The sequence below is a fragment of the Ochotona princeps genome, chromosome 11, assembly GCF_030435755.1.
Source record: "Ochotona princeps isolate mOchPri1 chromosome 11, mOchPri1.hap1, whole genome shotgun sequence".
NCBI lineage: Eukaryota > Metazoa > Chordata > Mammalia > Lagomorpha > Ochotonidae > Ochotona > Ochotona princeps.
The window spans coordinates 3,235,701-3,250,832 of NC_080842.1; the positions used below are offsets into that span (position 1 = coordinate 3,235,701).

Genomic DNA, 15,132 nt, shown 5'->3' on the forward strand with positions numbered 1-15,132 from the left:
TCACATCTCCAAAACAGATATTGGCTTTTGGTCCTTTTTTGGTGGGGTGTTGGCTCTCTCATCTGGATCATTACTTTTTTTTTTAAAGATTTATTCATTTTATTACAGCCAGATATGCAGAGAGGAGGAGAGACAGAGAAGAAGATCTTCCATCCGATGATTCACTCCCCAAGTGAGCCGCAATGGGCCAATGCGCACCGATCCGAAGCCGGGAACCTGGAACCTCCTCCGGGTCTCCCACGTGGGTGCAGTGTCCTTGACTGCTTTCCCAGGCCACAAGCAGGGAGCTGGATGGGAAGTGGAGGTGCCAGGATTAGAACCAGCACCCATATGGGATTCCCGGGGCTTTCAAGGCGAGGACTTTAGCCACTAGGCCACGCCAATGGGCCCATTACTTTTATATATATATATTTTTTTCCATTGCATTGTTGTTTCTTGTTGATTTGGGGTGTCTCTGATTTGTTTTTTTCTGTTTCTGGGTGCAGTGCAATAGTCTGGAGTAGGTGTGAGTCTACTACTGCTTTTTGGTTCGAGTATGGAAGATAATTTCTCTGAGTTCTATTGGGAGGTAGGGTAGCTTTGTTAGCCCTTGTATGCATATAACCCTCTGTGGTTGGGTTTCTCTAAGGTCTGTTGGCTGTGGCGTGCCCTTTGTGTGTCTTCAAGGGTAGGGTGTAGTAGCAGCACTTTGTAACTTCAGGGCTCTGTGACTCTGGTCTGGGCAGATTTGGGAGATCCCAGCACCCCTCAGGCCTGTGAGGGGGTGTGCAAAAGGCCACCAAGAGCTCAAGCTGCAGGCATTGGGACCACTGCCTTGGAGCCTGTAGTTGTGGTGCAGCCTGAGCCTGTCCTGACACAAAACAAACAAACAAATAAACAAACAATCAAACAAACAGCAATAACAACAAAAAAACGCAGGCACCAGTACTCTGAGGGGCCGCTGAGGGCAGTTCCACTGAGACAGTGAAGTAGCACACTCCCCAAGTGTGACACCACTGTGTTGCTTCAGAGTCCTCAGGGGTGGTACAGTCCTCCCTGCCCTGACACAAAATGCAGGCTCCGTGTGTGCTGAGGGGCTGCCATGAGCAGTTCCACAGAGGCAGTGAGGCTGCACACGCCCCAAACGTCGCATTGCTGGGGGACCTGTAGGAGTGGTCCGCTGAGCCCCCACACCAGTTGGAGTGTCAGGTGATCACACAGCCTCAGTCTTGGAGAATTCTGCTGGGGAGGGGAAGGGACACCAAGCAGGACCAGGCTCCGTGTGGGTCTCAGGGAGCAAGATCTGAGGGGCCCCTCACCCAAGCCACCCCTGCCTTTTTGGGACCCTGGGTGTCCTGGCGCCGTGGCTCCAAGAATCCTCCATGCCAGATTCCTCTCTAGGCCCACACCGCCTAGTGCGTCAAGCACTCCCACAGCTCTGGTTGCTGGAAACTCTGCTGGTCGCTGGAAACTCTGCTGGGGTAGGTGTACTAGCGGGTTCATATTCTATGTGGCGCTCTCAGGAAGTGTGCCCCTGGTTCCCCCCCATTGGAGCTTCTATCCCTCCCGTGGACCACTGCTGCTGATGGTAGGGGTATTTGAAAGCTGTCCAGTTCTTTGTTTCCTCTCGGTTGGCTGGGATTCCCACCCAGGCTCCCGCCTGGTGCAACTCACCAAGTTTGGAGCTGGTTGCTGTGTTCCCTGCCTCTTTTCTCCAGATTCCTTCCAAATTATGTGGCACTTCTTGGCTGCTCAGTGTCCAGGGAGCTTTGGGCACTCTTCCCTGCAGTCCTCTGGTCTGCCGCACTCCCCTTAGCTACGCCCTATTCCTCCTACATTTCAACCTCCCCTATGCCTGTCCTCCTAGGTCAGCCATCTTTGCTGAGTCATATATTTGTGATTTTGTATAATGACTTTTCATATAAGGGGATGTACAGTTGCTTAGAAATGGAGATTAACATCCAGATGTGAGGATGCAGTGTGGTATGCATCTTTATTTCCAGACCAAGATGGACTTGCAATGAAACTGTTTACTATATCTTGACAATAGGATTCTGGACTGTCATTATTCACGCCCATAATGATGGACATATGACTGAGTATGAAGAACTATATGTTAGTAATGATATAGAGGATCTAGTTGGGGGGGAAGGGAATTGATGCTGAGATAAGGGACTATGGAACTGTATCATAAAATGATAGCAGTAATAACAAAATGTAAAAAAAATGCAATTAGGAAATATTGCAGTTTGAAAAAAAATGTTGGAACCTGGCCAGACCCAGCCTGCCCCCAGTCCCAACTCTTGCTGGTGGATACTGTAACCTAGACCTCCTTAGTCTATACCTATCCCTGGCCCATGAAAACTGGTAGGTGTGACAGCCTAGCCTGGAATTATCTATGCTCCGGCCCAGTTTCTTCACTTGCTGATGAGGATGCATAAGCTGGTGCTGCAGCATGGACCTGCCTGAATTGTTCTCGGTGTCTGTCTGTGAGTGCTGACAGGTTCTATGGTCACACCTAGCTCAACCCATCACCCTCCCAGCTTTTGAGCTAACCAGTGGGACTTACTTTTCCACAGGTTTAGACCCATATATGCCCCACAGAATCTACCCCGGACCTGTTTCTCCCTTATGCCAATGTCATGGCCCTGCCTACTATGACCCATCCCTGTTCCGACATTCATAAGGCAGTGGGATCTAGCCTTGTCAGACAGATCCTCAGGCCTAACATTTGCATGGACTAGCATGTGTGGTGGTCATCAATATTCCTTACTAAGAATTCCCACTCAGGACTCCCATATGGGCTGGTGTATCAGTCTGACCTATACAGTGCTTCTGGTCTCTGCTCTCCAAACCATGATGTCTTAGTCCACTCATTTTCCTGCAAGTGGAGTGGCCCTGTCACTGAGAATCCCAATCCCTCAGGATTCATTTCTTTTTTTCTTCTATTTTATTTTTCTTAAAAGATTTATTTATTTTATTACAAAGTCAGATATACAAAAAGGAGGAGAGACAGAGAGGAAGATCTTCTGTCCAATGAGTCACTCCCCAAGTTAGCCACAACGACTGGTGTGTGCCAATCCAAATCCGAGAAACAGAAACCTCCTCTGGGTCTCCCACATGGGTGCAGGGTCCCAATGCATTGGGCCGTCCTCGACTGCTTTCCCAGGCCACAAGCAGGGAGCTGGATGGGAAGTGGAGCTACTGGGATTACAACTGGCACCCATATGGGATCCCGGCAAGGTCTTTAGCCACTAGGCCATGCCACCGGGCTCAGGATTCATTTTTTATCTACAAATATAGTGGCCTTATCCGTGAATGTCCTTAGGTAACAATTCCACACCCCAAGACTCTAAAGCTCACCTCTGGGTGAAGCTAGCAGGTGAAGCCTGTTGCCAGTTGGTGCTCTGGCTGCCCACAATTCCAGGATTCACTCAGCTCTTGGCATCAATGGCTGTTGCTAGTGTTCCAAGTATTGAGTCCAAGCTGACTCAGGTACTCCCAGCAGCTACCACACTGCTGGCAGCTAGATTAACACAGCCCCAAGTCCTTCCCACATATAAGAAAGAAAGAAAGAAAGAAAGGAAGGAAGGAAGGAAGGAAGGAAGGAAGGAAGGAAGGAAGGAAGAAAGAAAGAAAGAAAGAAAGAAAGAAAGAAAGAAAGAAAGAAAGAAAGAAAGAAAGAAAGAAAGAAAGAAAGAAAGAATATGCAACTATGCTGACACACTGATATTGTTAATACATACTTGGCATTAAACAAGCCTAGGATGCCTACCAGCTGTTAGCTACTTTTCTCCCACTTGTGTGACACTTACTTAGGTACAATGAAAATGAAGGAGCTGTCTAGAGCTGGGGTGTTTAATATTTTCTAAACAGATCATTTTAGTGTGAGGGATGATTCCGATTTTTAAAGAAAACCAGTGAATTTGATCAACATGTACTTGAATATTATCACTGGGTACAGTGTTGTATTTAAGTATATGTACAGCATCAGCTGAGTAAACCAGTTGCCCAGGCTTTCCATGTTTTTTTTGTTGTTGTTGTTGTTTTGCACACGGTCCTCCGTTCCAGTTGCCTTATCATTGTGAACTGTAGTAACCACGTACTGGGATGGAACACTAGATCTCATTGGCAATAGAAAGTATAGTTACAAAAAGCAGTGTGCTTTGGTTGCCATAAAAATATGCTATGAGATGTGTGCCTTGAATCACAGTAATTCATTTCTTATGGTTCTTTTTTCACATTTTATTTTGATGTTTACACAGTTGAGAAGGGAGCATGCATGCACATGTGGATACTGATTAAGTTAGGAAGGATCGAGAATTAGGGGAAAGTCGATGAGACCATTGTTCCCAAATTTTCTTTTTGTGTCTGGGGAATGGTGGAGAGAAGGAGAAAAGCCACTCCCAGAATCCCCACAATAGTGTTGTGGGCTAAGGAGTTGGTCAGCACTGGTTAAGCTGAGCACTACAGGCAACGGGCTTGGGGCTGAAAGCACCTGGTCTAATGGAACTCAGCTGTAGCCAATATTCTGCTACTGAGGATGTTGGGTAAAAGCATAAACAAGAACTAGGTGAAAGGTCAAGAGTGGAGGCAATAAAAGCAGGCCTCGAGAGAAGCCGGAGAGAGAGATTTCCACCATCCCAGGTCTCCGTGTTGGTGCCTCATCCCCAGTTCCTTCGCCGTGTCCATGTTACTGGCCTAGCTGGCCGGAACACAATAGAACCCTGGGATATGGAATGGTCATATTATTTTCCAGGTTCCCTGATGTGCAGCATGCTTTGAGGGTTCTGTTAAACTGGTTTCCATCGAAATCCTTCCATAGTCCATTGGTTGACTTTCCAACTAGAGCTTCCATTCAGCCAGATATTTACTCTGCACACTTGCCTGGGGTAGTTGTCCAATCTGTTCTGCCATCCTTCATCTTCAGGCTCCAACAGACTGCCATATCCCCTGTGTGCATCTGAACATGTTCATTCAGCAAATGAGGAGGCCCAGTTCTGACACATGAAGTCCAAAGTTGATGAGCAGATTCCACATTTGTCCACATTTTTGGAGTTCTGCATCTAATGGATCAGTGGTTGATACCACTGGAGAAACTATCTGAGGTGATCATAGACTTGTGTGTGTACTTGCCAGTATGGGCTCAGCTCAGGCTGTCATCCACATCAGCCTATGCACACACAGGTGGTTGCATTTGCTGGATAAGTTTTGTCTCCAGTCCCATCTCTTTTGCAAACTAGTCGATGCTGTGGTGAATCTCATCCGTGCCCATCCCACATTCAGTTCTCATGTACCAGTTGGGAACTGCATCCCAAAGTGACACCCTATAACCCATACGTGTTTTGCCCCTGCCATGGTTCATTTGCTTGTTGTTTTGCACAGTAGACTGCTCTTTGCTGTAGCCTGGACCAGTGTTCTCTGTTCCCAATCCCAGTATTCATGAGTGTCAGAGGGTTCCATGGTCATGTGTAGCTCAGCTCTTTACAACTCTCAACTCTTCTGCCAACCTTCAGAAATTGCAGTTCCATAGGTTGAGTCCTCAAATTCTGCACAGGATCTGCCCCCAGACCTAGTTTTTATGCATGCCTCTTGGTATCATAGCCCAACTTAACATTATCTTCCCCTTCTATGAAGCTCATTGGCAGTAGTGTAATCTTTCCCTGCCAGACAGGCCCCCAGCCCTACCTTAAGTGTGCACTGGTGGGTGGTGGTAATCCATGTAAACCATTCCTGTTCAGGTCTCCCATGTTGGCATGTGTACTCATCTGACCCAGACATTTCCTCAGTTCTACCTTCTAAGCCACTAGGTGTTAGCCCCCTCATTTACCTACAAGTTAAGTGGCTTTTGTTAGTAGAAGTCCTTCAGAAGTCATTCCTCAGCTGCAACATACCCCTTCGGTGGTCCTGCCTCCCACACACACCCTTACCCCTTCTCTTGAGCAATCCACAATTCCTACTTCTGGAATCAAGCATCGCAGCCTAGCTGCTTGAATGTAGCTTCAGATGTCTTGGCCTTTGCTGAGAGCATAAATGTGAGCTTGTACCCAGTGTCACCTCTTGCCTGGTGGAGGGAGGTGCATAACCCAGCCTGGCTACTTAAAGGTAGCTTGAGGCATCCTGGCCTGAGCTAGGTGCCAAACTGGAACCTGCACCACACTGGCTAACTTTAGCTGAGGTGAGGGGCACAGCATGGTAGGATTGCTTAAAGGCAATTTGATCCATCCTGACCTTGGTGTGTGCAACAAAGGTATTCTAGTACCACTGTCCGCTTTTAGCTGTTTGGGGGAAGGACAGAACAGGGCCTGGCTGCTTGAAGGCAGCTTGAGCCATCCTTGCCTGGGTTGTTTTAATGAAGGACATTGCAATGCATATAAAGTGGTGTATCATAGTGGTTGTCATTTTAATTCACTTAATGATCAATCTTGCTGAAAATCTTTTTATGCTAATTAATTAGTCTTTTGGTTATCTTCTTTGTACAAATATTTTTAGTTCTTTGTCCATTTTGGTATCTGTTTTTATTGCTTTTGAGTCTCAGGGATTTTCCTGCCAACATGTCCGAGACCACGAAGGGGATGAGGTGTCAGTGTTCTTGGGCTGCAAGAACCATCGGGGATAGTCTGAGGTAGCATGTCCATTTATTGTAAAGTGAGCACTACTCACATGCACTGCAAAAAGATAGCAGAAGGCAGTCCCAGACAGCCCTCCCACACAAAAATGACACTGTAATTGACTAGAAGGCATGTCTGTCCCTTTAGAACCTCCAATCAAGTCACAGGTCAAGTACTGCGAACACGGCTCTAAGCCATGCCTCAGGTCATAGGCAGGTTGGCTGTTAGTCATGCCCACCAGGTATCATTTGAGTTGACAGTCATAATTATACTGTAATACATGGCTATTTCATTTGTGACTGATGCACAAATTAAATGAGGATTGTTCTGTAGCTCTACCATGCATTGCACTTAATAATGTTTTCAGTATCACAACAATGTTTACTCTTGGTGTAACAATTCTTAAACCCAGCCCACACTGAATGTGCTGTAATGTGTGAAGAGGAGTGAAATTCTGATGACTACAAATCAACCAATAATGCCATTGTTAAGGTACAATTTGTTAAATGTGTTTTCTAATTTATTTTGAGTGGAAAAAATCAGATTTACAGAGAGGAGAGACAGATCTTTCATCCACTTGTATAAACCCAAAGTGGCAGCAATAGCCGAAGCTGCCAGAGCTGAGCCGATCTGAAGCCAGGAGCTTCTTCCAGGTTTCCCACTCAGATGCAGGGTCCCATGGCTTTGGTCCTCCTTCTACTGCTTTCCGAGGCCACATGCCAGGGAGCTAGATGGGAAATAAGCAACCAGGATATGATCCAGTTCCATAGGAAGAAGAAATAGAAAACTTGGAAACAATGATCACATCAACTTTTCCCTAACCCTTAAACCTTCCCACCCTGATCACATATGTAAACATCATCCACAATAAACATGGAAAATTCACATATATGTGAATATTTTTGGAAAAGCAGATATATAGAAAGAAGGGGATACAAAGATTCTCCATCTGCTCTCATTCTGAAAGAGTTGCAATGGAAGGAGCTGAGCTGATCAGAAGCCTGGAGTTTCTTCTTGACCCACCACACAGGTTCAGGGTCCCAAGGCTTTTGGCTGTCCTTTACCACATTCCCACACTACAGACAGGGCGCTGGCTAGAAATCAGATTAGCCAGAACACGCACTGGCAAGTGTATTGCATCCCGGTGCGTGCAATGTGAGGGCTTTCACGCCCAGGCTATTGTGCCAGGCTTCTTTTCCAATTTCTCCATCTCTGGTTTTCAAATAAATAAAAACTTCAAAAACAGGGAAACAAAAAATCCCAAATCTAAGTAAAAGCTGTGTTTCATTAAGAAATATTAGGTTTTTTTGTTTTTGTTTTTTTCTAGAGAGTTTGTACTTGTATTATGAGCTTTTTGGATTATTAGGGTTTCTCTAGCACTCTTTTTTTAAGATTTATTTTTATTTTTATTGCAAAGTCAGATACAGAGAGGACAAGAGACAGTGAGGAAAATCTTTGATCTAATAAATCATTCCGCAAGTGACAGTAACAGCTGCAGATGTGCTGATCCAGAGCCAGGAGTCAGCAGATTCTTCAGGTCTCCCACGTGGATGCAGGTTTCTCAAGCTTTAGGCCATCCTCGACTGCTTTGTCAGGCCATTAGCAGGGAGCAAGAAGGGAAGTGGAGCTGTGTTGATTAGAACCGTTCACCTTGGAAAGAACTTCAGCCGCTAGGTCACCCCGCTGGGCCCTCTGTATCACTCTTGATAATTTGTCAAATATCAGGACACAGGAAGTTCCATGTGTTGTTCAAATTGGAAACTTTCATCTTTCAAGCTCCATGTGACCTTAACAACATCAACATCCTCTGTTCGGTAAAGAAATGATCAAAGGACCTCAGTAGATAGTTCTGAAAACGTAACCATTTGGGAAATGTAAATCAAAATCACAATGAGGTATTTCAACCCTCTCAGAATGGCTATTGTTTTTTGGAAGAAAGGGTAACAAATACTGGTGAGGAAGGAAAAAATTAGAATATTTATACAATGCTGATGGAGTTACAGATTAAGTCAGCATGGGAAAAATAGTCTAAAATTTTTTAAATGTTTGGAGATAAGATTGCTGGGCCCAGCATGGTAGCCTAGCAGCTAAATTCCTTGCCTTGAATGTGCTGGATCCCATATGGAACTAGTTCTAATCCCAGCAGCCATGCTTCCCATCCAACTATCTACCTGTAGCCTGGGAAAGCAGTCGAGGATGGTGCATGGACTTACACCTGCATGGGTGACCCTTAAGAATTCCTGGCTCCTGTCTTCGGATTGGCACGCATCAACAGCCATTGAGGCTACTTGGACAGTGAATCATTGGATGGAATATCTTCCTCTCTGTAGGTCTTTGTCTCAGTATCTGACTTTGCAATAAAAACAAAAAAAAATCTTAAAAAAAGATTAAAATTTTAAAAGAGCTTAAGTAAAATTAAAAGAATTACATTTCAATGAGATTACTGTAATTTTGAATGATATCACTACTAGTTGTATTTTCTGAAAGTTATGAACACATTGTGCTAAAGAGATACCATCTTTTTTATAACAGCACTATTCATAATACACAGATATTGAATGAATTGTGTCCATCATTAGATAATTGAGTAAGGAAAACATAGTATATGTGTACAACGGGCTGTTATTCAGTTGTAGAAACAAAATTCTGTGTATTATACCAAAATGAGTGTAACTAGAAGCCAAGATGTTGAGTGAAATATTCTAAACACAGATCCAGAAACATGAAGTTGTTATGTAGAGTAGCCAAAAAAAAAAAAATCACAAGCAAGAACAAAAGGGGGGGGAACAGTGGTATATATCAGTATTGCTGCAAACATGATTTATCACTTTTGATTTATATCTTGTTTAAATAGCGAATGATGATAATCTGTAGTTTTGATGATCTGTGTCTGCAAATTATATGATTACAGCATATCTTTTCATTTCATTATATTTATACTGCTTGCCTAGTAAATTGGTCATCTTACTATTGTTTTAATCACTTAATGAAAAATTAAGATCTTGAGTACAATGTGAATTTAAACATGTTATTTCAAATGTTTAAGAGAATAACAGGGAGGGGAGTCAAGATGGCCAACAGAGTTACACTGATGTGACTGAGGGTCCTAAAATGTATGGACAGGTGCAGCCTGAAGTGAGCCTGAAAGGGAAAGAATTGCAGGGAACATGTGGTAAATCCCCAGTGCAGCCAGGACTGAGAAGGTAGCACACAGCAGTAAAACTGACATGAATGAATAGGATCAGCATCCTGAGAAGGAAAAGGAGGGTGCCTCAGGCTGCAGAGACTCAAGTGAAATCTGGTGAGTGAAATTCAGGGAGCCACTAACACAGGGAAGTGTCCACACTTAGCAGAAGGTGAGGGACAGACGGATGTCGGGAACAAAACGTGGCGAAGGGTGCCTGAATTAAGCAATTCATGTCAGGCTTGGATAAGGGCAGACGGACTGGAGAGGGGGACTAGGCACAGAAACAAAGATCGTGGGCAAACCTGGGAACTTGAACATCCCAGCACTGGGTCGCACCAATTCCAGGGCCACGAGAACCCCACAAAGGGAGATCCAATAGGTACCATAAATATCACCCTCTTTTAAAGAGCCCACAGTACCACAGACTGAAGAATGAAGGGAGAGGGGAGCCCAGGCACCACAAGGAAGGAAAAAAATAATCTAGGTCAGCAAGACCTCAGGTCAGCACTAAGTGATAGCAGAGGTCAGGGATTAGAAGCCAGCAATATCTGAACTCATAGACATGGGGTGAGGTCACAGGAAAAGAAATGAGTCCAAGAAAGGAGCCAGTGCCACCCCAAAAAGTCACCAAAAGGCCTGGTCAATCACAGAGAAGACAGATGAAGAAATTGATGATCTATCAGACAAGGAATTCAGAAAAATAATTGTATAACTCTTCAGAGACAATGAAAAGTGATGGGAGGGGCTTAAGGAATACAAAAGCCACATGAACACAGAAACAAATTTAGTCAAAAAATGAGATCCTTGACCTGCAGCACAGAGTTGAGAGCCAATCTAACAGAATTAATGCAGCAGAAGACAGGATCACCGAATTGGAAGATTTCCAGAATGAAAATAGGCAGAATGTCAATCAGCTGGAGAAACATTTGAACAAGGCCAATAAGGCCATATACTCAGCTCCCCTCCAACAAATACAAAGAAAGGATTCTGAGACTGGCACGAAGCATAGACAAGCTTACATTTAGGGGCAGGCCAATCAAGATCATTGCTGACTTCTCAGATCAAACGCTCCAAGCAAAGAGAGAATGGAATTAAGTCAAATCCTGAAACAGAACAACTGTCAACCAAAAATAATGTATCCAGCAAAGATCTCACTTGTATTCAAGACTGAAATTAGAAACTTCCATTACAAAGAGAAACTAGAATATGCCAGCACAAAACTAGACCTACAAAATCTCCTTTGAAATCTGGTAACCCCAGAAAAAGAAGGAAACCATAAGCAAGGATGGCACACGGGAAGACCTTGCCACTGAAGTCCACCCAAGGCAAGACAGTCTGATACCAACACTCACAAAAACACACACACGGCAGGACAAAATCACAGTCTCTCAGTATCAACTCTTAACATAAATGTCCTAAATTCATCAGGCAAAAGACATAGATTAACAAATTGGATCAACAAGCAGGACCCAATTATATGTTGCCTGCAAGAGACACATCTAAGCCGAAAATATGTTAAGAAACTGAAACTAAAAGGATAGAAACAGATATTTCATGCTAGTGGATGAGAAAAAAGGCTGGTGTAGTGGTCCTGATTTCAGATGATATAGACTTCAATGTGAAAAACATCAAAAAGGACACAGAAGGGCATTTGCTATTGTTGAAAGGAATGATCCATCAGTAAGTGATTAACATCCATCATATGTATGCCCCAAATTCAGATGCACCCTGCTATGTGAAGCAATTATAGACTTATAGGGAGATACAGATGAACATACAATAATCCTGCCATATGTGAACACCCATTAACACCAATAGACAGATCAAGAAGACAAAAGCTCAAAAGAGAAACTAGAGCTCACACAAACAATAGAACAACTGGACTTAGTAGACATTTACAAGACCTTTCTTTCTAAGGCTGCAGGTTATACATTTTTTTCCACCAGTGCATGGCACCTTCTCCAGGATAGACCACATGATAGGACACAAAGCAAACCTAAATAACTTGAAAAAAACTGGAATCATACCATACACCTTCTCAGACCACCATGGAATGAAACTGGAAATGAACAATTCAAAATGTCCCAGGAAATATATAAACTCTTTGAGGTTGAACAATATGTTATCAAACAAAGGATGGGTTAGAGAAGAAATTAAAGATGAGATCAAAAAAATTTATGGAAACCAATGAAAACTCTGACACAACATTCCAAAACTTGTGGGACACCACTAAAGCAGTGTTATATGGTAAGCTCATTGCAATTGGTGCTCAAGTCAAGGCCCAAGAAAGGCACCAACTACTGGAATTAAGCACACACCTCCAAGAATTGGAAAAACAGCAGCAAAATAACCTGAAAAATAATAGAAACAAGAAATTATCAAAACAAGGGAGTAGATAAACCAAATAGAAATAAAAGCTATACACAAACTCAATGAAGCAAAAAGCTGTTTTCTTGAGAAGATAAATAAAATAGACACCCCGCTAACCCGACTGGCAAAGAACAAAACAAGAGAAAGTGAGAATTAGCAGCATCAAATATGGAAAAGGCAATGTAACAACAGAGACTGCAACCATTAAGAACATAATTAGAAATTACTACAAAGCACTGTACTCCAACAAATCAGAAAACCACCAAGAAATGGAAAGGTTCCTAGACTTCCACCACTTACAAAGGCTTACCTCAGAGGCAACAGACGACCTGAACAAACCCATAACCAAAGCAGAGATAGAGTCAGTGATTAAAGATCTCCCAACAAAGAAAAGCCCACGCCCAGACGGCTTCACTGCAGAATTCTACAAAACATTCCAAACAGAGCTAACCCCAATCCTCTACAAGCTCTTCAAAATAATAGGAAAGGAAGCAACCTTTCCAAACTCATTCTATGAAGCCAACATCACTTTAATCCCTAAAACCAAATAGAGAATTAACAGAGAAGTAAAACTACAGACCTATTTCTCTGATGAACACTGATGCTAAGATTCTCAACAAAATGCTAGCCAATAGAATTCAAAAACGCATCAGACAGGTCATTCATCCAGACCAAGTAGGATTCATCCCTGGAAAGTGTACACCACATCCAAAAACTGAAGAAAATATCATAATAGTAACAATGGACGCAGAAAAAGTCTTTGACAAAATTAAACACTACTTTATTTAAAACCCTAACCAAGTTAGGGGTTTTTTACAGGGAGGGGCTTGGGGAATCCCAGAGCCTGTGAAACTGTGTAACATAAAGAAATATAATTTAAAAAAAAAATGAATTTTCTCTGAATAAAAAAATTGGTGAGTTAAGAAAAAAAGTAAGAAAACTTTGATCACATATAAAAAAATAACAGGGAAAAGGGCAGATTAAAAACAAGTATCATGCTGTTAAAATGATATGTATCAGTTACATTAGCTCTGTTTTAATGTTAAAAGTAGTAAATAAATAACTGAATTAAGGAAAAACCCAGATAACTGCTTAATGCTAAAGAGCACTTTAAAAAAAAAAAAGATTAGTTTTGTTACAGCATGGCATTTGTGTTATATGTGTATCTTCTGTTCAGCTGGCAGGCTATTACTGGCTAATACCAACTAATTGTCAGAAGAAGATAGTTGTTTATGAAACTATCATTTGTTTCCGTCCTAAGTTGTAGTTTACTATGTAGAAATTAAAACTTCCATTTAATTATGTTATTTCATAAAAAATAAATAAAAAACAAAGTAGAGAGTTTTAATGTGTGCATACTCAAAAGTGAAAAAATATATATTGTTTTATATATTTATACACTGGAATTACATGTATGTGTATTTGATACTTTTTTTGACTTTTGTGTATGTACATATATGTTATGTATTATCGATATATATGATCATATACTATTTGTATTTAATTCCAATATAAGCTGTAGGAAACATTTACTCATGCAAGTATAATTTAAAAATATTTTCAGTATTTCATTATTTCACTTTGAAATAAAAAAATTGAATTTATTATTGCTTAATAATATTTTTAAGTATCTCAGTATGTTTGAGGAAATCATTAGTATGCTACTGAAAAACCTCATTATCTTGTGCAATATTAAGCATTTATCTTAGTTTTCTAATCTAGCATGTTATTTAGCTCATGTGTATCGAAAGATTGCACAATGAACTCATTTTATGCTCATTATAGAAAACAATCTGATACAGAATAATAATGGAATTGTAGCTTCAGAATTACAAACATTATACAGGACAAACTGTTTTATTTTGTTTTTACTTTATGTTGCCATATGGATTGTAGATTAAGCTGCATTCATAGAAGATTTAAATTGAACACACAGAAAAGAATTAAACTCAGCTTCGTATTATAGTTACTGAGTTAATATTTTGGCTCAGTGTCAATATGATTATTTATCTTAATTTAGTTGAAAATCAGAGAGGCAATAACAAAGTGATATCTTCCACTTGGATAGCTATTCTTACAATGCCTTCAACAGTTCATTAGAATGAGAATCTTTAGAGAAAAAAATCTTTAAGAGAATAAGTAATAGTCTGTTGTAGTGTTGGGATTGCAAAAGTAATACAACACAAGATACTTTCATTTAACTGTTCCTCTATGCTGTATAAATTGTAAATTAAAATGCATCCATAAAAGTTGCAAATTAAATATACAAAGAATGCACTGTCAGTTTTTCTATTGAATGATCCAGAACTAAAGAGACATGTGCTGTTACAGGTCTTGGTGTCATTTGAAGATGTGGCTGTGGACTTTACCCAGGAAGAATGGCAGACAATGGACAATACTCAAAGGACCCTATATAGGGAGGTGATGCTTGAGACCTATAACAATCTGCTGTCCTTGGGTGAGTGAAGTTCTGTCATGCCTAAGAAGAACACATCTGTATAGTTTGCTAATGAAAGAAGAGTTTATATTTTATAAAGTGTAGTAGTTGGCAGGACTAATGGTGATTTTGGAAAATCTACATCATTCTCCATGAACAGGGTACTCTATGACAAAGCCAGATGTGATCTTCAAGTTGGAGCAAGAATCAGCACCATGGACAGTGGAGAAATCTGTCAAGCTGAGACTTCGAGGTAGGTCAGCACATTATGGGCAATTGATACATAGCTCAGTAAATGCTGACTGGAATTATATTTGATTTTTACTTTACATTTCTTCCAGAAGGACAGCCAGTGAGACACAGGCAATCTATAGTCTCCATATATAGGTTTATTCTAGCAAATTGCCAGCCTGTCACCATAAATCTGGAAGTATATATGGGTCTTTTCATGATCCCAGACCCTTGAATCACATCTGCCACCTCCAAAGATGCACATTCAGGAAGTTGTATTTGAAGTAGAGTAGCCAGGAAAAGACGAACTAGTGCTA

At 41.7% G+C, this 15,132-nt stretch overlaps 1 long non-coding RNA gene across 1 annotated transcript in view; it reads left to right on the forward strand.

Moving 5' to 3' along the window:
- The window catches only part of LOC131481430 (uncharacterized), a 41,915-nt gene extending 27,334 nt beyond the window's left edge, over positions 1-14,581 (forward strand). Inside the window, exon 3 of the long non-coding RNA XR_009246322.1 lies at positions 14,479-14,581. This is a non-coding gene — a long non-coding RNA (uncharacterized LOC131481430). The remainder of the gene's footprint in view (positions 1-14,478) is intronic.
- The last annotated feature ends 551 nt before the right edge of the window (positions 14,582-15,132 follow it).